This window comes from Anser brachyrhynchus, assembly GCF_964034855.1.
Source record: "Anser brachyrhynchus genome assembly, chromosome: 2".
Lineage (NCBI taxonomy): Eukaryota > Metazoa > Chordata > Aves > Anseriformes > Anatidae > Anser > Anser brachyrhynchus.
In genome coordinates, this window is record NC_137695.1 from 153,821,299 (window position 1) to 153,846,313 (window position 25,015).

Genomic DNA, 25,015 nt, shown 5'->3' on the forward strand with positions numbered 1-25,015 from the left:
TGAGGGGCCGGCCTATTCCCTGCGTCACTGCAGTGCCAATGGTACTGCCTGTACCTGTCTGTGGGCTGCGCGCCAGAGGTCCCTCGAGCACTGGTGTCAGTTGTGCTGCAGGCGCTTTCCCTCTGCCCACAACACTTCTTCTCGTTAGGTGCGTTCCTTCTCGGTGCTTCCTTGGACTGCACAGCTGTCCTCACACCGAGGAGGCCTGCCGCTCGCCTTGCTGTTTCTAGTCGTCTTCCCGCCACACAAGTTGGCCGTCAGAGTGCCTCGAAGCTCAGCGAATGCTGGGCCAGCTGCAGGGGTCCTGTTTTATAGGGCCCGCAGCAAAGGCGGGGCAGTGGTGGCCACTGTGACCTCAGCAAGCCTCTGTGATGGAGTGGCCCACGCGTGGCCAAAGGCGGCTGTGTTGGGAGCGGCCTGGAAGATGCCCTCACGTAGAAGAAGGAGGAGGGTTTCGGTGGCTGAGGGCCCCTTTTCTGGGGCTCACTCCCCAGGGCCATTTAGCTTGCCAGAGTGAAAGTCCCCTCGGACACAGGGACTGCCCTCCACCTCCCATCCTGTGCCCTGGGTTTATTTTTAACACTGTTTTTTAGGTAATTTCATTCTGTTCTTTATGGAAAAGAACAGAAGCAAGGTGCATCTTCAGCCCTAATTCCCACGTACGCTTTGTGCTGTGAGTGAAGAATTTCTTCCTCACATCACATCTAATCTAAATCTCCCCTCCATTTGTTCAAAGCCATTATTCCTTGTTCCGTCGCTACACTCCCGGATAGAGTCCCTCTCCAGCTTTCTTTTAGGCCACTTTTATGGGTTAGGTTAGGTCGCAAAACTACAGGACCATGCAAATTGCAGCCTTATCTACCTTGTTCCACATGTTCCACATGACATTTTCCAGCTCAGGCTCTAGCCGCTCATCAGTGTAACACAGAATCGTAGAAATATTAAGGTTGGAAAAGACCTCCAAGGTCATCTGGTCCAACCATCCCCCTACCACCAATGTCACCCACTAAACCATGTCCCTAAGCACCATGTCCAACCTTTCCTTGAACACCCCCAGGGACGGTGACTCCACCACTTCCCTGGGCAACCCGTCCCAATGTCTGACTGCTCTTTCTGAGAAGAAATGTCTCCTACTTGTTTTAATTGTTGCAGAGCAGTGCTTACACTGAGTCAAGGACTTTTCAGCTTCTCACCCTGCCCTGCCAGTGAGGAGGCTGGGGATGCAGCAGGAGCTGTGAGGGGACAGACCCAGGACAGCTGATCCCAACTGGCCAAAGGGGTATTACATACCATACGGCATCATGCTGAACAATTAATATGGGGGGCTGGCCAGGGTGTGGGGACTGGCTGCTCGGGGATAGGCTGGGCTTCGGTCAGCAGGTGATGAGCAATTGCATTGTGCATCACTTGTTTTGTACACATTAGTAGTAGTAGTACTATTATCATCATTATTGTTATTATTATGTTCCTTTCTTTTCTGTCCTAATAAACTGTCTTTATCTCAACCCACAGGCTTTCATTTCTTTCTAATTCTTTACCCCATCCCAGAGCGGGAGGGGGGAGGGTGAGCAAATGGCTATGTGGTGCTTAGCTGCCAGCCCGGTTAAACCACAACACTTCTGCAGAGAACCAACTAGCTTTGTCTGAGTGGAAACCTACAAATGAGTGTAGGGACCATTGACTAGAAGGATGACTATTCTTAAGATATGCGCATGAGAGCACACAAGATTTTCCTCCCTCTGCATTTGTCTGCCATCAGACCTTGAGACCTCCCATATCCTTCTCAACCCTGCTTTGGGACAATACAGACTCATGGCCTCATGACCCTAACTTTACTGAGGGCCCTTTGAACTGAAAAGCCATAAAACACCCTTACAGCTTGACACCACTGCAAGAGGCTCAGTGAATGCTGCCCCATGTTAAACCCCAGCAGCGTGGGTGTAGTGTATAGCTTGGTCAAGGGACCAGCATTGGGGTGGTTATCTCATGGAAAGGACACCCAGCATTTAAAGGTAAGCATCGTCTTGTGTGCAGTTTCAGAGGTGGTGCGCTGCATCTCCTGTGAGGTTTGTAAAAGGCAGCGGAAGGAAAATACATCAGGGCATTGAAAATTGTGCTGCAGTCAAAGAAAGTATTTTCCTGGCAACTTTCCAACCCTCTGTCCTTCAAATACTGTCAGTCAAAGTAAACACAAATTATGAAAACTTATCTCCTTTACCATTGGTACATAGTGTTGTAATCAAAAGAAGTGGAATTAGATGTTGGGAGTGCAGTAGACGGTTGTCTTCTGAAGTCTGAATAAAGAGTTTGAGGTTGAGAAAATAATGCTTTGGAGAGTAAGTTGTTCCAGGACACAAGGAAATGAGTGAATTTCCTAATACTGCTTAGTATGTATCTAAATCCTATACCTCAGTGTTTCGTCCCAGTCATCCAAACGCCTATCCCTCTCTCCCTTTAAAATTATGTGTAATACTTCAAAACCTTCTGAGAAGGAAAATAAAGTGTGAGCAGTAGCCACAAGGAGTTCTGATGCTATGCTAGTAAATACCTAGATATGTTTTAATCTGGATGACTCATATTTATGTAGGTCCCAATACAGCCCATGGGGGACTGGAATAAACATTTCCTAGAAATTACCATAAAATAATTGAATGGCAATCAACCTTATGAAAAAGATATGTTTTAAAGGCATCTTTGCTATGGCCTCAGACTGAGGTTTAGAAACACTTTATGAAAAAGGAGAAAGGATAGGATCAGTTGTAGGCATGTGGGATTTGCTCCTTTCTAGGCTGTAGAGGAAGACAGGAACATGTAACAGCTCACCAAGTATGTCCAAGAGTGAAAATATATATCTGTCTGATTTCCATCCATGATATGATGATGTTTCTTCTGCTTCATGAGTCAAATGCCATTGCTTGGGAGAAATGATGACTGATCTGCTGTCCAGTGTTCTGCCAACAAAAGTGTCAGCTTAATTATTTCTACTACTAAGAGAAAATAAGAACTTCAGGCCCCTGGCACTTCTTTCTCCTTGATTTTTTTTTTTTTTGACACTCTCTCCTAAATGCTACTATGGTGAGGCAATGCCATCAGCTATGCATGACAACTCTTCTCCTGCTGCCTCCTAGCTCAGAAATCACCTGAGGCAAGCAGTAATAACTCATTATCCCATATTCTGAGCATGAGCAATAATGACCTGACTGTTCAATTAAAATCCGATGTCCTGTAATATAAACACAGTGCATGGCTTACAGAATTTAAGAATCTCAGGACTTAATTAGTACGATAAGAAATTCTGAGAGCAGTGACTAATATGGAACAGCACATTGCAGCTTGGAATTAATATGTCTTATAAGTTAAGATCAGGACCTGCAATGTGATGAGACTACTATGGCCGACAGGTTGCAGAACAGGAATATGCTCCTTTCTGCCAATAAATCTAGTCCTTTGATTAACAGAGGCCTGCTACTCACTGACTTGCTGACCAATAATGTCTTGTTATTTCTGCATTCGCCTGCATCCAATATCTCTTGTTTTGTTCTGGGTTAGCAAGTGCAGAATATGTTCTTTGGTTCTTTTTTTTTGTATAGCACCTAGTGCATGGCTTGGTCTCCTGGGTACTGATCAAGATAAATAATGAGGTATCCCTTGAAAAGCAGCATAACTACGAGAGGGTTTAGCAGCCTAGAATAACAGTGAAACTGTTAATGCTCTCACAGAAGATTTTTTCCTAAATTAAAAGGGCTTAGAGGGTTTGGAGATAACTGAGTGGTAAGGATGGGCTTAGAGAAAGGTTCAGTTAATCAAAAATAGCACGAAAGATGGAAGTATTAATTGCAGTTACATGTCATAAGAAAGGTACTTTGTAAGGTTGAACAATCCTTTGCAGAGAAAGGTGGGTCAATGTGCAACTGATGTAACTCTTATGAAAGGATCAGACTGAGCCCCGTAGGCTGAATTTTTTCTAGCACAGACCAAAGGAGGGAGGGAGCTGTCTGTTGCATGCTATAACAATATTCAGGAAAAACAAAACAAACAAAAAAAATTTGAAGAAGGACCACGTGCTACTGGAGATGGCATTGGGGTAAGCAGAGGCTGAAGTTAAAGTGTTGCCACCTTCTTCTGCTCCTCCTTGTCTCACCATGGAAATGGAATTTGTAATCCCCTCAGAGGTCTGAATGAACACCTTACCTCTCCTCAACCAGTCCTGCTTGAGGCATATCTCAAAATAAGTTTTTTTTCTTTCCCTCTCTTTTTTTTTTCTTTTCTTTTCTTTCCTTTTTTTTTTTTTTTTTTTTTTTTTTTAACTTTATGGCTTTGACAGAAATGAGCAAAGGGCAGTCTACAGGTACAATCACACCTCATGAAGGGACACCCATCTCCAGTGCAAGGGTTGGGATGAGTATCTGGAAAAAAAAAAAAAAAAGGTGGCTTTTCTACTTCAGTGGCTACAGTAGAGTCAGGCTACTCCACTCTTCCCCTCTGTTCCTCTTCTAAGCAGGTCATGGCACAAGGTTTGGGAAAACAAGCTCCAATTCCCATCCTTATTACCACTTCAGAAATGGAAGATGGGAATGACTGAGTTCCTTCATGTGGCAAATTTGCAATGCTTTTCGTCAGATCTCTCAGGGACTGCAACACCTTACCTTTCTGTCTTTCTAAGGATGTAGCCACAGCCCTAAAATCAATTAAATCTTCCCACCACCCTGCCTCCAGCTGAAAATGCTGCAGTATTTGTGCCATCCTAAGACAAGACAATTGATTCTGCAGCCAGGAAACAAATGTTATTGCCAGCTTGACCAACAGATCCTTGTATCATGAAGTTATTGCCTCAATATTTTGCACTGGAAGCAGAGATCTGCTCTCCTGTCAGTTAACTAACAGAAGCATCACATCTGGCTCTTCAGCTTCAGATCACTCACAGAGCCCTCTCTGTTCCCTCCCTTTTTTCTATTCTGCAGAAAACACCATACTATAAATTTTATTTTTATAGGGAGTGCTGCACTCCTCAACAATGTAATTCACGTTCATATTTCTCCATCTCTAACGGAGGTAACTGGAAACTATTAAATGCCAAAAGCAGCTACATAAAGAAGTGTCTAAATATTTTTCTTTCTTTTTCCTGGCTCCCATTGCTTCCCGATATACAGTGAAGTGTTCAGGCTTTCTCTATTTGTGTCTTTTGAATTCCTCAATCCTCAGTCTCTGAAGTGGGTTTTAACTGCCCCATTCTTCTTGATAATGTATTTTGTATTTGACAGCCTGTGTTGTTCAATAATAGCTGACAAATAAGGTCCCCTGTCTCCAGAGAGCCTTTCTGAAGCCACTCTTTAAGAACATACTTCTTGTTTGCCCCAACCAAGACCAGAGACGATTTTAAGGAACACATTCAAGACAGCTCTCTGAAGACAGTATGGCTAGGCCTGAAGGTGAGCAATTGCCAAATAGCACATGTTGCTGCATGCTAGAAATAGCCTTATTATATATATATATATATATATAAAATATGATATACATATTTATCATAGCAGAGGTATCTATCTGCTAATGGTCCAAACCCATTACATTCAGTGTGGGTAGCCAGTGCCTGAAATTTCTCCTTGTCTCCTTATTTATTTATCAATGCAGACTTTCCTGGTCTGACCAGTGCTGCAGAATATGGCCCCTGAATGGCAAAGCAACAGGCTATAAATGGGTATTCCCAGTTCTTTCTAAAGTACAAGTCCTCCACAGTGCAAATCCCTATTGATAGCAAGACGTGAAGTCTTCACAGGCATTTAGCTACCAGTACTGGTGTTGCTCATCACTGTACCTTTTTTGTAGGTAGTCTCCTGCTATGATTTACCTATCCCTTTTGTTTTTTCCATGTCAGAAGATGGTGATAATAGTTTTTCTTATTTTCTTAAAATTTCTCATTAAGATTCTTTCCTTCCAGAATGAAAGGAACTGTCCTACATGTGAGCAAGTGCACCCTATCTTGTCCACTGTTAGAAAAATGGCTGTTGTAAATGTATGGTGCATGATGAAAATTGTGATGGATAGCTGCAGCTCATACTTCTGCTTATCCCGTAATATATTTTGACTGTTCAGTGTCAGACGCTGAAACACTTCCTTTTTAATGAGGTCAGATATTTTTAGTGTAGATTCTATGGTATTCAAATCCTTCACAAGATATGGGAATCACTTATATTCCGTGAGGATAAGTAGGGCATAAGAAGAGAGGGCAATTGCTCTATTTCTTCGCCTTCAGTAGTGGAGTTTCTGACCACAAGAGGTCCAGTTTTGAGTCAGCTGCATCTCAGCACAATTCAAGATCTGCAAAGTGTGATTCTGAAAGGAGCATGGCTGAAGGTTTCATGATGAAAGGAGGATGAGAAGGCAAAAGGCATTGCAACGAGCTAATTAAAATCGATGCCAGGAGAGATGTCTCTGATGCCTGGGTGGTGAGCAAGCAGCAGGTGTCTTCATTACTTAGACTGCTGGTGACAAACTACATATAAAATTACAGGGTAGCTAGTTTAATTTCAGCTGCAAAGAAAGTCTTAGCAAGTCTCTGGAGAGATGGAGTGGGAGGAAAGCCCAGAGAGGCTCAGTCTGACAGCTTGATATTTGGACAAGAAAGAGTGTTCCAGAAAAGAAGACCTGGACTCTTTGACCTTAAAACCTTTTTCTTTAAAAGCAAAGGGAATTAATAAAACAGGGTGAATTTTGGTTGGAGAGAAAAACAATCAACTTGGCTGACTATAGCTGTTGTGAAGGCTTTGGCTTGTATCCCTTGAAGGAGCGCTGTTGATTTCACAAAGACAGCTTTATTTTCCACCCAGAGACATGGGATCCCTCACGTAGCAGCCCCAGTGTGCGCCATGTCATGGGATGGGTGGAAGGCAGTGTTATTGGTGCTAATGGCTGCTCTGCAATTTTCTTTTCCTTGAAAGGAATTGCTTGCCTGTGAGAAAAATGTTTCGGCATTAGCTGCAGGTTGTTATCAGACTCTTGCAGGTTGCAGCTTTTATGGATGCAAAGCATGGTTCATTCAAACATTGGCTTCAAATCAGAGCTGGGCAAAATCTGTGGATAAATTTCAATGCAAAAATGTATAACAATTTCCCTGCTTTTTCATGTTGGTTCATACAGGTGACTTCTGTCAATGAGATTTGAACAGCCCCTGGCTTGAAGGAGAGAAGGAAGAAAAAAGAAAAAAAAAAAGGCAAGTATGACATTAGGTTGCAACTCCCTATTTCAGGGGGAAGATAAGGAGGAGGGCTGCATATTAGCAGAACACCTCTCCATCACATAATTTGGAGAAAAGTTCTATAGCTCTTTTCTACCTCCCTGGTGCTCCGCTAAATATTCAATTCAGCTGTGATAGTGCAGAAATTGTGGGAAAAAAGGAGAGCCACAAAAATGGCAAGAGTTGAGGAAGTGTAGTTTCATCTCTGCAATGATGACCTTTTACAAAGGTCAAAGTCATAATTGGTGTCCAGATACTTTGATGTGATATGGAAACAATTTTGCATTCCAGAAATAAAACAAAACAAAAAATCAACCAACCAACCAACCAAACAAAAAACATTTATTTATTACAAATAAGACATCCAGTAAAGTGTTGTTGAAAACCATGACACAATCAAATTTTAAAATAGCATGATATCCTTTTTTATTGACTTGCTAAGACTGGAATTCTGAATTTGGTTTTCTTTAAAGTTCTTTTTTCAGTTCATAGGAGAGCTTGAAAGATGCCTCTAATGTACTGCGATGTGTCTTGCCACAAGAAAGTGGAAAGCCTTTAATTTATTTTGAAATTCTTTTTGCTGACTCAGAGGAACACCAGGGTGAGATGGGAGATATAAAGCACTGTTTGGTGTTTGCAATTACTTTTCTGCTGGCATTTTAATGGATAAAAAAGATATGTGTAGCGCAAGATAGATATTTACTAATGTATTCAATTAATTCTGAAGGAAAAATATGGAAGTAGGCTTAGCTAAACTTTGACCAACTGGAAACTTAGCTGCTGATAAGATCTTTAAAATACACATATTTGTTCCATCACAAATTCATGTTAAATAATTTGCATTCTATCTTCATCTTTTTTGAACTGTATTAAAACTATATTCATTTTCTGAATAAAATGGTGACAGAAATGAAAGGCAAGATGTATTAGACAATAAAAATTAGCCAATTAAATGCTCTCGCTTTTACTAGGAATAATAAAGCATCTCATCTAAAATCATGGTATGGTTGGATTATCGTTGGTTAGAGGGACAGAAAAAGGTATGGAAACTGGAACGACAGAGGTAGTTTTGAATCCTTATTTCGCTTCTGTGAATTACAGTACGAGATGACAGTTTTGCAAACCCGAGGCTGCTGCTGAGGCTGTATGCATGGCAATCAGGGGAGCAATTACAGTCAAACAAAACCTGGTGCCTGACACATTGTGAGAGTTTGAGTATTTGCATTTTCCCCTAGCTCATGCAGACAGAAAAAATGGCCAACTGTTCATGTGTACATTTTCCATTCTACTTAACATAAGATGTTTGTATGGTGTCTCATGAAAAAGAAAATCATACCAACTTGCAGATCTCTTAAAGACTGCAATGGAGTGCAAACATATCAGGGAATGGGGAGTCATGAAACACTAATTATTTGCAATGCTGTTATCATTCATAGGAAATAGAGCTTTTATTCAGAGGTCTCTTCCAGCTGAAATTCACAGTCCTCCCCATCAGGAGGATAAAATTGGGCAAATTATGCCCAATATTGGCAGAGGAATAGTTTCTTTAATCTGCTAAGCAAAAACATAGCTCTGCTTATTAAGCAGCCCCTTTTAAACAAGTGATAGAGTATATCATTACAGGTAAAGAATCTGTAATGAATAAATACTGTAATAAATACAGAGACATCTTCAGAAGAGTGAAGCCAGGCTTTGTTAAGTTGCAATACCAGTAAGTTATTAACACCTCAGAAATGCGGATTTATATGTGAAAATTAATGCTAGGCAGATGTTTCCAGAAATAAATCCCCTCAATTACTCTGATAAAGAACAGACACGGATGCAGGACTCCTTTTGCCCATTTGTCACATTGGCAAACTCAGATTAGGATTCATCCTTTTTGACTACACATCCAAAAAGCTGAGTTTGTAGTCAACAGAGGGAGGAAATGATATGTGGGCACATGTAACATGGGTTGGAGGTTGGAGGTTTTGGAGGTTGAGCTGAACTTTCCCATAGAGGAGCCTGTGTCTTTTAGAACTGAGTACAGAGGGAGCACTGGTAGCAAGCCTGAGCTACCTTCTTGGACTAGAGGTATTCCAGCTGCTTCTGAACATGCCATCCTGGTCTTCTCTTTAGCAATGGAGAAAACCTGGTGAATGGGTTGCTGACATCCAGTTTAACATTGAGTACATTTAGCTTTATGGCTAGTAGCCTGAGCTCCACTAGATACATTGGCCAACTCCTCCTGGACATCATTGGATTCTAAACTGCTGTGGCAGGTTTCTGCAGTGTCTGCTGTTCCATTTAGGTATGATGATAATTACACCTCTGATTTTAACCAAGTAGACTTAAGTGACGTGTATCTTAGTACCACATAGAAGAGTTGATGTGTTTGTCTTTGACAGGTGCACAGCTCCCAGTATGTAGTACGTGTGAACTCTCCAAGCTATTTCACAAAAATCCTCACTATATCCATCTCAGGTAGGGCAGAGGTACTCTCATATCAGGGAACAAAGAGCACAAACCTGTTGGCCTACACACTAAAGTCCATGTCCGATAAAGGCCCAAGTCTTAAAAAATTTGGGTAGTTACACGAGCACAACACTATGCCAGTGAAGCTGTGTCCTTCAGTATGATTAATTAGCTTATACTGGGTATTTTTGCACCATGCTGACAAAACAGTCTACAAGTTTTGCTCTGGAATGGTGGGAAATGAAATCAGGACTTCTAGAGGTCAGGCCACATGCTCTTCATGGGGAAGCCATCTTGTAAACTCATCCAGATTCTTTCTCTCAGACTTTGAAAACCATAAATATTTTTTTTTTTGGTAGCTGGAAAACACCTTTCATATCTGGAAAACACATGTCCAGTGTAACTGGACATGTTTTGAGTAGGGGATCAGAACAGTTTGCCTCTAGACGTCCCTACCATCCTGAATTGTTCTTTGATTACACTCATTTGAAACAGGCCTGGATAGTTTGTGTTGTCTGAATATACCATAGAAATGTAGGTTAACTCTTTCAAATGTGAGAGGCAATTGAACACTGAAGGAGATTAACAGGTCTTTAATCAAGAACACCAAAGCAACAACAAAACAAACAAATAGAAAAGAGACCTGTATGGGGACATGAATATTGGTCTAAAAAAAACCCATCTCCCTGCCCTACCAAACTTTTCTCATTCGTGTTCATAAACCTTCCCAGTTACAGATTCATTTTGTCTGTTTCCATGCTTGTGCACAGTAGAAATAAAGTAAATGAGAACACCCAGTGTTACATGTCATGGAACTCAGGTTTGTGAACAGCACCTGTCATCAGCATGGTGTTTTTTTTCAGGATAGTCTTCTTCCTCCTCTGAAAATAAATGACTTCTTTATGCCAACAAAATATACAGCCTTATCAAAGAACCTTGCAAACTGACAATTTCTGCAACACAGAAGTATCATCAGGTAACTGAAAACTCAGTTCAAAAATCTGCAAGAGCAGTAATGTTTTATATGTCCCGACTATTATTGTTTGCCAGCTGAAGCTTCCAGCTGAAATGGAATTTCTTTTATGATGTAGCCACAAACCTCATTTTCAAAAAAGCAGCTAAGATAACCACACTTGACCTCGTCAATACAGTACACCACAGTAATATACTACTTAGCACCACAGTGCTAATTAATAGCTATTACTCAGAGAGAGTTTTAGAGGAAAATAAATTCAATCAAGAATACACCAAAGTTCTTCAAGGGATATATATTCAAGTGTCTGTTTCTTCCACCATTAAACTTCACTACTCTGTTTGTGCATCTTCATCCTTCTCTTTTTATGGAGGCTATAAAACAGAGATATATTTGTGCCAGTGGCAGGAAGAAAGCTGCCCTTTAGCAATTTTAATAGCTTCTGAGCAAAAACACAGTGATAACCAACCATTTGGACAACCAGCACTTAATAGATGTTGTAGCAGTGGTATTCCAACAGCACCACATTGTATGAGACACTCCTGAATCCCATGATAACTGCTGTGTAGGCGTGAGCTTTTAAAGCTATAGCTTAACAGAGCACTTAAAAGCATCCTTATTCTTAAGCACTAACTTTAATAAAACTGCTCAGATGCTTTAAATTACACAAATAATCACAGTGTTAAGTTATGGACTCATGTACTATAGTTAAATGCAAATATGAGACTATGCCTTCAGAAAACATGCTCAGAACACAGGATGAGTTTTTTTCTCCATCTATACTACCAAGACAGTCCTAAACTGCGAGTACCCATACTGTCCTTAGGAAACATCACTGTCTGGTGGACTGAGCTTAATACCATCCAGCTTGACCTGTTCCTAGCATGCTGAATACCCTTTGACTATGGTTATTCTTTTTCTGGCTCATACAGAAAACACAAATAAAGAGACTGTGGCTAATCTTGGCTGGAGTTGACAGCGAGCTTGGATTTTCTATGACCAGTATTTCCTCATTCTCTAAAATGAGCCAATATTTAAAGCAGGAGACCTAGAATTATAGCATCATAGAATCATAGAATATCCTGAGTTGGAAGGGACCCATAAGGATCACCAAGTCCAGCTCCTGGCACCACACAGGTCCACCCAAAAATTCAGACAATGTGACCAAGAACGCAGTCCAAACGCTTCTTAAACTCTGACAGGCTTGGTGCTGTGACTGCGTCCCTGGGGAGCCTGTTCCAACCACCCTCTCAGTGAAGAACCTCTTCCTGATATCCAGCCTGAACCTCCCTGTCGCAGCTTGACACCATTCCCTCGGGTCCTATCGCTGGTCACTAAAGAGAACAGATTGGCGCCTTCCCATCCACTCCCCCTCATGAGGAAGCTGTAGACCACGACGAGGTCTCCCCTCAACCTCCTCTTTTCCAGGCTGAACAGGCCCAGTGACCTCAGCCACTCCTCTTATGTCTTCCCCTCTACGCCCTTCACCATCTTTGTAGCCCTTCTCTGGACACTCTCCAACAGTTTAATGTCCTTTTTGTGCTGCGGTGCCCAGAACTGCACACAGTACTCGAGGTGAGGCCGCACCAGCGCAGAGTAGAGTAGGACAATCACTTCTTTAAGAGGCTTGATTGTTTTATTTGCTTGTTTGTTTGGTGGTGGTAGTAGTCGTGGTGTTTTTCCATCTGTATTAGCTGGTTTAGTGAAAGACATTACTTTACTTGAGAACGGGAAGGAAAAATTACAGAATTGTCTGCAAGATGGCACTTAAGTAATAACCCTGTTTCTGGGAAATGGTAGATATTGCTCTCTGCTCTTTCATTACTAAATTCTTGGCCTTGGCCTTCAGCGTGCTCTGGGGAGCCAGGAAGCTCACCACTGAAATGGCTGGTGAGAGGACAGGGGGGTTCCCTGTCAGCCCACTGGCAGAAAAGTGGGCTACTTGCCCATGCAAACTGACCACAATGCCAGAGGAAACAACAGCACTTTCAAATCAGGCCATCCCTATTAAAAATGTGACTAATCAGAAATTTCTACAACTATCTTGAGCCCTACTACTATCTTCTAATTAAGTCTCCTCAGGCTTCTGAAGATTTTCAGAGAGACAGAAAGAATAATGTTTAGTTATAATCTTATGTGAAGGCTGAGACAGAAGCAAAACAGTAGTATTTGCACACCCAGGTCTGTTTCTTGAACACTGCTCTTCTTTCAACATATCCCATGATACATTGCTATTTAGTAACTATTTAAAGGCTGAAATATTTTCTAAGCATCCCTGAAACCTGCTCAAATTATTATCTGGACACTGAAGGCCAAATATTTATCTGTAAAAACAGATTAAAAAGAAAAAAAAAGTGCATGCACATGGAGATGCTGTTCAAAAATTGCCAGGAAAGAGGATTAACCATCTACTGCCACTACTCCCTGAGTAATAGGTTTTGAACAGAAGAGTTTAAGAGCTGGTTTCTTCATAGGCAGGTCCAGAGAGGTGTTCCTCCCTCCCCATGACTGTAAAAATGTTGGTACCACATCTAAGCCTGACATCAAAAATAAAAAGCTCCAGGAAGAACGATGGACTTTCTTGCTTCTTGATATCTTTTGTAACCCAAACAGTGAATTACTTCATCCTTACCATTTCTGTATTCTGAAATACATCCAGAAGAAATGACCATAAAAAAATAAAAATAAAAATAAAAAAAAGGATATTTTGAAATGGAGCATATAGCTCAATATTAGCTTGAATGTTTAATTAATGAAGACATTATTTGTCATGCATTTTTATTTTTCTTTGGTGAATAGGAAATATTTTGTTGTTGTTGTTCTCATTTATTTTCATCCCAGTGTAAATAAAATCCATTCCAAAACACTGCATTTTGCATTTGACAGAAAGTCCAGGTTTCCTTCACCTAAGGAGCTAGCCCTAAAATATATTTGTCCAGTTGCATAGGAATATTATGGCCCAAAATGAGTATGGACAGTGCATAGAATTGACACATCAATATGAATTTAAGTAGCAGAGTGACTTGTATTGAATTTTTCCTTGGTACAGGGATCAATAATTTGTCTGTTGACAAATTTAAAATGACTGTAAGTGGCAAACAATCTCATTTTCAGTTCTCTGAAAGATGACACTTTCAATAGACCTATGACTCCAGGTACTTACAGATCCCTTTCAGTTCCTGCTCTGCAGGACACTACTATATTTGGGGGCATTTTTACATTGCAACTCCATTAGTAAAGTGTGTCTCTGTGCTATAGTGCTGGTATCCTGTCTTTCAATTTTGTATCAGGAGTTGTCATCAGCAAAATATATTGTGGCTGCACACAAATTCATCCATTCCTTCAAATCCTGAGCTAGGATCTAATGAGACCTTAGATGATGGTAGCAAATGCACTGCAGCAGGCATGACATTTCACACAAGCAGCATGCTGTGTCAATGCAAGACAGACTGAAAATACTTTTCTCTAGAACGTACTAAGGAAAAGCATATTTTATTTTTCACTGCTCCTGGATTTGTATTGATGCCAAACTTAACTTTACCAAATGCAAAATGGAGAGTCATTTTAATTCTAAGATTTTCCTCACCCTGCTAAGTACTGCTGGCAATAGACAAGTGGTCGCTGTCTTTCATCCAAGCAGCCTCGGTAGGATACAGAACATGGTATTGATGCATTATATATATTGCTGAAATGGAATTTAAACTATTCAAGCGTATAAATTGGAAACTCATTCTGAAGAATTGCTTTGCTTTCCTAAACCAAGAAAATGGTAAAAACAACCAAGCCATTCAGGAGACTTATCACTGGAAAGGAATGTAATAATGTAATTCATGCTGTGCAAGGCAGACTTTAGTCTTGATGGATGTTGTTTGGTTGGTATTAAATTCTGATTTGCAGAACGGCAACTACCTTGAGGAAGCAAAATTTCTTGCCAAAGTTGGCATTACAAGAGCACAATGATTAACAGTGTGCCAAATCATTCGCTAATAACTCAGATAGTCAGCAAACACAGCCACCAGCTGGTTGGAAAATACCATGAAAGCAGTTTATGGATATCTTCTAAATTTAAAATGGGACTCTATATAATTGCCAGTATAATAACCACATCTTTAACTCAAGCTGTTTCCTTAAAAGAAGAACATGGAAAACTCTTATCTGAACTAAGAAGAGCTACTCTTGTCTCTGCCCACTGGGCTAAAAAAAATAATCTCCATTTCCTCTTTGTGCAGAGCAACATTATGTAAGGACTAATTATGCAATTCTTAACTAACGTTTCATACAGTCTCCCCTTAAACAAATCTCTGGTTAAAATTCACTGGGACTTTTGCTTGGATGAGGATGATGAGATTTTGCTGACAAGGAAGAAATTTTACTGCGCTTTCTATCTAAGAGACACTGTATCTGCCAACTCATCTCAGTCTTCCAGTATGTCTCAGATCCTTTTATCATTCCTCTGCAGCAATGCCCTCTGTAGGATCTGGAAATGTGACAATATATCCCATGGTGTTATTTGACAATTAATTATGTCCTAGGAATGGATGTGGTCTTATCAAAACCAAGGGTGAACAAAGATCAGATGGTTCCTGTCACTTTGTCTCAGGACTGCAGGGGTGTAGACATCTGCAATTTGGATAAGGGTTTATGAAGTCCTGTTCTATGATTGATCATACGCAGCAAATTGTGTTGACACAGAAGAATAAGAGAGCTGTAGCTCCTCCACATTCATAGGTAAACAACTCCACTTACCACCCCTGTAATCACTCCCACAACCCTTCCCCCAAAAGCTTATCTGATGCACTCTGTTCAAAACCAGTTCTGGTGGGAAAGAAATGAGATCAAGGCAGGGCTCAAGGTCAAGCAAGATAAATCATGGCCTTTGAAGCATTTTGTTCTCTCGGTTGTTTTCTGAATTATTTTTTGGCCAGATTTCTCCTAGAGCTCTTCAGGCTCACAGGCTGTGCTTTTCAAGGTGCGCTACTGATTTGATCATTACGAACACATGATCCTTCCTCATTCACTGTCTGCCTTCCCTAGTCCCAGAAAACCCACCAAATCCAAGTGCTGTGAGCAAGGGTCGATGGCCAGTGAGTTAAAGGTGGGTAAAGCAAGCAAGACATGAATAGTCATATCCAGCTTCCGCCTCAATCACATTGCCTGAGTTCGAAAAGCAACAATGCTACCTTCAGACTTCCTAAGCAGTAGGATTTTTTCCCCATAATTATGTAATACACTACAGCTATTCAATATTTTTTCCCAATCTTAAAAACAAAAGTAGTTAGCAAAAAATAATGTTTCATTTAGAAACTTTGAAAAATCAAAATTAACATATTGCAATCAAAATTTGTTAAAATAGACATTTTCTAAATGTTTAACCCTTCAGTTTAATTTCTAAAATCTAATTAGAATTGACGCTCTCCAAAATATTTATGGGAAAACACCATTTGATTTAAAAGTGAAGATATATGATTGTGCCAGCATCAATCTCATGAATTTATGAGTTTTCAGTCGGGGCCAATAGCGGGTACGGAGTCTTTCAAAGCGTTAGTGAGATAATGATGAATTATCCTCATTTAATACAAATGGAAAGTGCAGTAAAGCAGTGTCTCACAAAAATGACAGAGCTGTCTGAATACTTCTAGGCCAGGAGGAGCACCGCAGGTGACCTTCAAACTGAGTATGGGCTACGGTCACTTATGAGGAGATAGAAGGTGTCTTGTAGGATTGAGCTGAAACCTACAAGATTATTTTTTGCTGTCTAAATTGACTTAAGTATATTTGCTGTAGGGCTTAAACTGCTTGTCCTTCAGCAATTGAAATTAAAGCACTGTAAAAAAATTTTTTTTTTTCCCCTTGTCTCTTAAAATTTGATTCTCTTTAAAATAGAGAGCTCCCCACTAAAGACCTCCTGCAACAAGAGGCTCCACTCAGGCTAAATGTTAATGGCCCGCTTAATGCAGAAAGCACCTTGTCTGTATCTGAAGTTCCTTCTGAGTTGAAGAGTTGAAATAATTTCTGGTTACACTGTCCTTCTAGAATGGCAAAAGGGGTGTAAAATGCTGTCATCGTGATTTAGGTTTAAATATCACAACAGTTTTGGCCACTGTGCAGGGACTAACTAGGAAAAGAAATTACTTCTGGTGTCCTTCAGTCACATGCAAGAGATGAGCGTTCCCAGGAAACATCTGTCAGAGCTGAGGCAGAAAAGCCTGAGAAGCAGGGAGGTCAGTAACAGATTAACAGGTCTGGCTGTCAGGAAGATTCCTGAAACCAGCATAAACATTACCAAATGATTCCTGTTGATCCTATATATGCCTTTCTTGCGTCCCTGTGTATAATTTCACTCTCTTCAGGGCCTTCAAGATACCTACTGCTTGTCATGTGCCTTATTATTCCTTGCCCCCAGGAGCACACACAAAATTGAGTTCCTAATTCTTTCCAAATTTGCTTTCCCCAGCATTTTTTCTCACTGTATTTTATTTTATTTTTTGTTTTTGATATGAACTTTAATATCCGTGCTGCAGATTATGGACAAATATATGTGGTAGTACTCCTGTTTACACACTGTTTGGGTGGTTTGGGAAAGTCTGTGTACTGCATTATAATCCTTTACAGCTTTCTCTCAGCAAAGATCAGAATACACATGTCAATTCAGATAATATACACTTAGTCTCTGACTCTTTACAAAGAAAATTAAAGTTTTTAAAACCTTTTCATTTCATATGCTTTTCTAAGTACTACTCTTCATTCAGAGAAACAAAATAGCATTTAATTCTTTTCAATAACTTTCCCCCCAAAATAATTAAATAATAATTTAAAAAATCTTAATAATTAATGTATGTGGAAGATGTCTGGTTTTTGTGTGTGTTTTTGTATTTGTCTTTTTTTTTTCTTGATTTTTTTTTTCCCCAAGAATATACACTTTTGGGCAAACATCCAAAACCTGAAGTTCTTTATTTTTGCAATAAATAAATAAATAAATAAATAAATATTTTTTAAATTGAAGAGCTGAATTAGTATTTTTGGGGGAGGAAATAACAAAGATGAAGAGGAAACAACATGGTCCAATGAGTTCTAATTCTCATTTTCTCTTCTTTTAGTTCTAATTCTCATTTTCTCTTCTTTTCTGTTTCTAATCTCTGTGAATTATCTCTCCACTATCTTTGATATTTATAACCATGAAGGATTTAGAGTTCTGTGATTATATCCCTAGACATGTGATTCCCTTGATCATTAATGACAGCATCACTGTCTTAAAATGATTCAGCAAACCAAATGAATACAGACTCAACCTTCTGAGGTCTGATTGGCATCTTCAAGACCTGGATGGTCTTGAAGACCTCCAGGTTCTACTACCTTGGAGTCTCATAAGTTTTCTTGTAATGTAAAAATTTCTTTTTGTAAAAAAATGAGTGTTTCATACCCTGCAGGACCTGTGGATTTGCTATACTCTCAGACTCTCATATTTCCCTTACCTCTTATCACTACAGTAACTCTTGTTCCTCTTTGCCCTCTGTCTGTAGGCAGATCTCAAATTAATTAATGCCACCACCTGGAAAGAATCTCAGAATAAAGGAGGTGATTTGTGCTGTTGACAACTTGCAGGCAGTAAAATAACCTTCTGTGGTCTTACGTATGAATCTGTAGAACAAATATTTAATGTTTCTACTGGCCCTGAAGAATGAATGCCTCAGACCTCCAGGAAAGCCTTCCAACTCTCGATCTAACTTGTCTCGCTGGGATGTGACATCTCATTACAAACTGTGTTTGACATTTTCTCTGCAAAAGGATTATGTGGACTCCCTGAACTGACCTCAGCAAGCTTGGTGAGTCTGCTTTTGTGATAGCCTATGAGCACAAGCTATTATTGCTGGAGAAAAACAAGCCAATACTTCTGAGGCACAGTGTAGGACAGAAAAGTATCCTCTCTCAATGAAGATACTGAGTGACAAGCAGAATAGGTGTTTCCAGAGATGAACGGATGGAGTAGAAGTTCAATGGGCAGTAGTATTCACTTGGTTTCACCTGGATTCATGCCTTTCTAATTTTCTTCCCTGTATTTCTAGATAGAAGTTATAATGAGAAATTTAGACCTAGATAAAACCTGCCAAGGAATTTGCATTGATTTCAGGCCCAAATCCAGCTTGTGTAATTCAGGTGGATAAAGAACTGGACTCTCCCGTGCAGGGCAGAGAAAGAAAAGCTGAGCTGTGTGTTGCTAGACTTAGAATTTTATTTAAGTTGGTGTGGAAATTTGGATACAGTCGGTTGTATCTGCTCTCTAAAAAGCCTTGAAATCTCAGTATCAGTTAATGTATACTCAATCTATGAGATTTCTAGTACTGCTGCTGTGTTACCTCAGTGTAAATAAAGTCTCGTTAGTTTTATAATACAAGTAAATCCTGCTCATACCAGTAAAGTTGATGAAAATCCTGGATGCCTAGAGAGCAATAAGGGAAAGCGGAACAAGCCACCAGTTTTTAATATAATTTACTGGGAAGCTAGAGAACAAAGTGGATGCTAATTTCCTTATAGCATCAGGTACTGTGACTTGCACTGGGTCTAATAGGCCAGGGCTTGAGTAACACCTGACTCAGTGTTGTTGAACCTAGAAGAACCTGTGAAATGAAAGAAATTTTTCCCAAAGCTGGCAGTGGGCTATTCCATGTGTTCCCAGCCTATTCCAGTCTGCAGTAGCTTGACACATTTATCGCACATAAATGTAGCGATGGCCAGCACAAACCAGATTAGGGTAAAAGAGTAAGAAATGTGGAGATGCTGAGTATCAAAGATCTCAGAACGATTTTACTTGCACGTTAATATTGAATTTTAATATTTTTCCTTATACTCATTAATAATACAATTTTAAACAATCTTAATAAACAAAAGCTTGCATTTTTAATGTACCTCATTTTTAAAAAAGATATGGTTAGTCTCTCTAGGTTACTGTAGCAAGTGAAATATCTGCTATTGTTCCTGCCTGCCAGTGTTATTAGCCTGCTGTGTATGAACACAGTCTCCTTGAAAATCATAGCCAAATCCTGTGCACTCTTCCAGATCTTTAATTAATGTCAATGAGCAATGGATGATTGTTAATAAGGCTTGTCTCTTCTCTTGTCATAGGTACTATCAGTACTAGTAATGATATTATTAAGCTCTCCAGTCTGTGGTAGGGCAATAGAGACTGAATGCTGAAAATCTTTAGTTGCACTCTCACATGGCTTGCGTGGAGCTTGAGGGAGACACAAAGTCATCTTGAGCTGCATTTTCTCTTCTGGTAGCAGAGAAATTAGACATAATATTAAATTAATTTATAAAGTACTTTGGAGAAGATTCATCCAAGTTTTATGTGTTTAGAGTCTGTCTACATCAAACCTCCCATTACAATCAGCAGAACCCAAGTCATTGTAGCCCGTGAATTTTAGGATGTAAGTCTCAGGCAAAAAGTAATGTTTTCACCGTAAAATGGAGTGAGACCCCCACTAAACACTATTAGATTTAGCAATTAGATCTATTCGTGCTATAAGTTGTCTAACAACCAGATGTAGTCATCTACATGGTAAATCCCCACACTTAATTGAAGGAAATCACTACTTAAGAGTTTTATATTAGCACTGAATAACTGAAAACTTATGAGTTGTTCAAAGCACAAGCTGTCCTTTGATATAGCTATACAGCTCCTAGCACATTGGTCTAAGTAGAGCTCTCATTAACTGCTATAATATTTAGTGCTTTGTTTTGTGAGAATTGTCAGATTAACCTTTTATATAGTTTGTTCTAATCACAGCTTGAAATGAATGTGTCTTCATATATTTGTATTCAAAATCAAAGTTTTTATTTTGTTTTGTTTTTGGAAGAGACCTCAGAAGCTTATCTAATCTAATACACAAGTTCCAAATCCAAAATTAAATTAGGTTTCACAGGATCTTGTCCAGTCAAGTTTTTAGTATCTCCAGGGGCAGACATGCCACAACCACAGTCTTTCAGGATAACGTACTCCAACATTTGACCACTCTCATTTTGACTCTTTTTTCCTTGTGTCCACTCAGAATTTCTCTTGGTGCAATCTGTGACCACTGCCTCATCTTTCTCTGAGCACTTCTGAGGAAGAGTCTGGCTCCAGCTTCTCCACATCTGGTTGGTGAGCGCTTGGTCATTCTGTATTATTTACATTCAGTCCCACTCTAAGATTGAATTTCTTTTCAGGCAGACATCTTCTTAGTATTGTTCAAATCTGCAGGTTAATAAAACAATGTGGTGATAGACTGGAAATGAACAGACATTCTTTGCTGACAAATATATCTGAATAATTATCAGTGAGCATCTGGCTTCTAGTGAAAAGGCTTCACCATCGAGACATTTTAAAAACTACCTGTGACAGATTCTACAGGAAGAGTTGCTGATGGTAATTGTCATCTATGCTCTTTCGGTATGGATACTTTGGAAATTACTGAGCACTTCTTAATATTTTTGTTCTTTCTGGTATTTATGACAATTAGTGAACCATGAAGTGAAGAAAGAACTAGTGGAAAGGGTCACGTTGTCTCTTCCTGTGATCTGCAGAGCCAGGCTCAGATGAATCTAAAAACAAAGGAGTTGAACTCATGTAATTCTTTTTCATTATGAATCCTTAGCTGTTGCAAATGAATGAAGTAATCTAAATTACTGATTCAAACTCTCCTGAAAGCATCTTCACTATGAAATGGGAGACATAAAATATGGCAAAATTCATACTTTCCCTACTATATGTAGATGAGTCATGATGCTGAGAAATATTTGCAAGACAATCCCAGTCTTTACCCAATCTCTTGGCTGATGAGGCACTTACACTACTAAATAAACCAAGCTGGAGCCTCCTTCTATGGTTAACCCTCCCCGCAGAAAGGAGGTGGTTGTAACCAGTCTGCCTTCTGGGAATGGTCCTTGGCACGTCCTATTTTTCAAATCATTTCTGGCATTGTCTAAGACAAAGTCAATTGACCCAGAGCAAATATAGGCCAGAGAGCATGCTAGCAATTAAACAGTACAAATTACCATGGCCCAGTTTTTGAACCTGAAACAGTCCAGTTTATTTGCTATTGTATGTGTGCCTTTGAGTATTCAGTGAGCTGCCCTTGTCTCCTGACATGTTAGGAGACATTCTTTTCATTTTCAAGGCTTTCACAACCTTTCGTTCTGATAGACAATCACAGTGCAATGAATCATTGACTGTCTGTGGCTTTGTTTGCCATCCCATATATTACAAGGATGTGGTTTAATACACATTCCCTCATTTTGCTGATGCAGCAGACAGCAGGATTTAGAACATGTCAGACTTTCATCACAGCATTACCTATCAGATGGGTCTTTCTGCCAAACCTCCTAAGTAACTTTACACCTTAAAAAACTTTCTTAGAGAAACCAATATAACATTTGCCTCATTTGGATGAAATTTATCTGATGTTTTTACTAGTACACATCCATGCATCTTATGAAGTCAAACAAACCTCATGTTGATAAAATGACAGCAAGTCCTCAGTTACATTAAAATGTGTACTCAGACACTGAACTTTAAACTGTGTACAACAGTAGTTCTGCACGCTTGTACAATCACGGAAAAAAATGTGTAGCCATTGAAAATGTGTGCTATGGGTGGGAACAAGAGTTACAGCTCTGTTGTTGGGTTTTATTGTGTAGATCTTTTCTCTCTTGTAAAAAGTCAGCAACTTCTGTTTAATTTGTTCTTTACCAATTAAAAGTACTGCTTTCCTCTGAGCTTTATATGTTTTATACAAGTCTTTCAAGAATGAATTCAATATGTTAGGAGTTCCACACATGGAAAAACTGAAATGCAGGTAGTTGCTATGAGAATTTTTTTTTTTTTGACTTGAGTTAATTCTTTAGATCACACAGCAACCTCTGGAGATTCTTAGTACTAATGCTGACCTGTGTGTGACTGCAGTTTATTTAAAATATCACTAAATACCACCTTTTCTGTATAGTCTCAACATTGCCTCAAATTCCACGGGCTTGCCAATAGCCTGACGATTATCTGCTCTAATACCGTTATTTTTAGCAATTAAATCTAGTCTGAGTGCTCTTCAATTCTCTGGCTCATTGTTCTAACTTTTTAAAGAGACGTTTTGCTTGAACTAGGGAAATGTATTCAATTTCACTGACACTAAGACATAAAAATCACATCTGTGCTGGCTGCTCCTTTGGAGGGTGGGAAGTGCAGCTGCAGATGGCAAGGGGTATCTGCAAGCAGTGGAACCAAGTCTAGAAGAATCCGAATTATGTGCATAGCTGAGTGAGCTCCTATCTTTGCAAATGATCCTGGCTACGCGTGGAGTTATTTGGAGTGATAATCTGCACTGGGTCTTGGTGCTGACATGTTCCTGCAAAGGAAATTCTCCAAAAGAAATTATCCCCAAATAATTTTCCTTTATTTAAAGGTATATGAAGGTAATGTGACACGACATTCAAGTCACTGTACAGACTCCAGTACTAGAGATAAGAACAAAAGTCCTGTTTTGAGGGTGTGCTCGCTTTCCTGCAGATGAATGAACCAGCCATCAAAAAAAGACTGGTGATGTTCATGACTACATGAGCTGTGGGTAAGAGACTAAGAATGAAGGCAGAAATGCCCAAATCCTTCTCCAAGGACAAGAGTAGGCTTTTAAACCATGATAGTTCAAAGCTGATCTTTACTGACTTTAAGATTGCCAGAGGCAGTACTCTGGATCTCTAATTGGGATTTTGTGAGATTTTGTTCATTTGGAAAATACTCCGCTGTGTAGGAAGCCTCAAAGCTGCATTTTCATTCACATAACGAGGATGCTTTCTCTCTGTTCATGACATTAATGGAGTAATTTTCACAGCCTTCAGGATGGTTTTATGGGTCATTGTTGAGAAAAGCCTGTCAAGGGCAGAGGTCCTCCACCACAAAATGGAGAAACCCTCAAATAGGAGTGGTCCAGATGAAAAACAAAACAAAAAAAAAACAGCCAAACAAACAAGAAAACCCACCTGTGTCAGACGGTTACCTTTTTAGTCTGAGTATTCTATTCAGTTTACATACCTAAAGAAATAGGTGGTGGATGGTCTGCTGCATGTGAGCTGGTCCCCAAACAAGGCAGAGTTCAAAGTATCCCAGTGACCTAAGGTAAAATAGTGCCTTCATATTACAAAGCAGGACTTAAACATCTCATGTATCTGCGTGTTTGTTATGCACTGAATGGAAAACCAGGATCAAATGCAGTCCCAAAGCTCTACTATTAGCCTAAAGATTTTGTTCAGCAAAGTGTTTAATACAGCCCTGTTGTTAGAGAAACCCCTAATTAAGTGTACAAGACCAAGGGCAGTAGAAAATAAATTACTACTTCATTTTATACAGGTGATCAAAGCAGAGGGCTAATTAAACAATTCTTGAAGTCTGGATACGCAGAATGAAACACAGATTTCTATCACTGTGTACAAGGCCATCCTTCCACCAGGACGTCAACTGTTTAAATCCAGGTTTCTATGGCCCAAACCTTTTGCTGGTGATCTGGAGCAAGGACATCATCTAAGCACAGCGAGCAGAGCTGAAGCAACAATTCCCATGAATAAATGCAATGCACCTGGCTGGGATGGAGGCAAAGAGAAGGGTGAGAAAGGGTTAAAGCCTTTTAGTATTCTCTTCCCTGTACAAGTTTAGCATCCACTCCACAACACATTGAAACCTGCATCTCCATGGAGCCCGTGCTCCAGGTCTCTGTGACCTCTTGCAAAGGAGTAGGTTGTAGATCCTTACCATATAGCATGAGTCTGAGGCATGGGAGCCAAATTCATTCTAGTTAGGCAGCCACTGTAAGGCTCAGAATCATAAAAATCCATGCATTTGCTTTTCTCTGCACAATTCCTCATCTTTAAAATTGGGATAATGCTGACCTTCCTCACACAGGGGTTAGGACGAGAAATCCATTAATGTTTTTTGCAGTGAAATGAAAGCTAGAAGGTTAAGTGGTTGTTGTTCGTGCCAATAATTCATCACACTGGGCACAAAATTAGAGTTGACAGTGACCTTTCATTTCCCGAAGTCCTCTTTTGGGCCAGACTCTGATGTCTGTTCTCCTGGCATAAATCCAGAATATATACATTAATAACAGCAGAACGGTTGCTCATTTGCAGTGGTAGAAAGTAATCAGAACCTTTTGCTCTCTTTTTATATTAACTCTTATTGTTATACAGATATCAAATCATGCAAATCATTTCAGGCAAATAAATATTTTTATTACTAGAATAAAGCTTATAAATTCATTACTAGAATAAAGCTAATAAATTTATTATCCCTCATTTCCATAAATGTATCCAAGTAGTAGAAAGTATTTGTTAGTGCC

The 25,015-nt window shown here is 39.7% G+C and overlaps 2 long non-coding RNA genes across 2 annotated transcripts; one reads left to right on the top strand and one right to left on the bottom strand.

Moving 5' to 3' along the window:
* Positions 1-16,350: 16,350 nt before the first annotated feature.
* LOC308190178 lies at positions 16,351-24,132 on the top strand. The gene is made up of 4 exons (XR_013946975.1): positions 16,351-18,481; positions 20,705-21,060; positions 23,090-23,251; positions 24,031-24,132. It is a non-coding gene; the product is annotated as an uncharacterized lncRNA (long non-coding RNA).
* LOC308190177 lies at positions 21,028-24,262 on the bottom strand. The gene is made up of 3 exons (XR_013946974.1): positions 24,170-24,262; positions 23,716-23,794; positions 21,028-21,236 (listed from the first exon to the last, which is right to left on the bottom strand). It is a non-coding gene; the product is annotated as an uncharacterized lncRNA (long non-coding RNA).
* Positions 24,263-25,015: the final 753 nt, after the last annotated feature.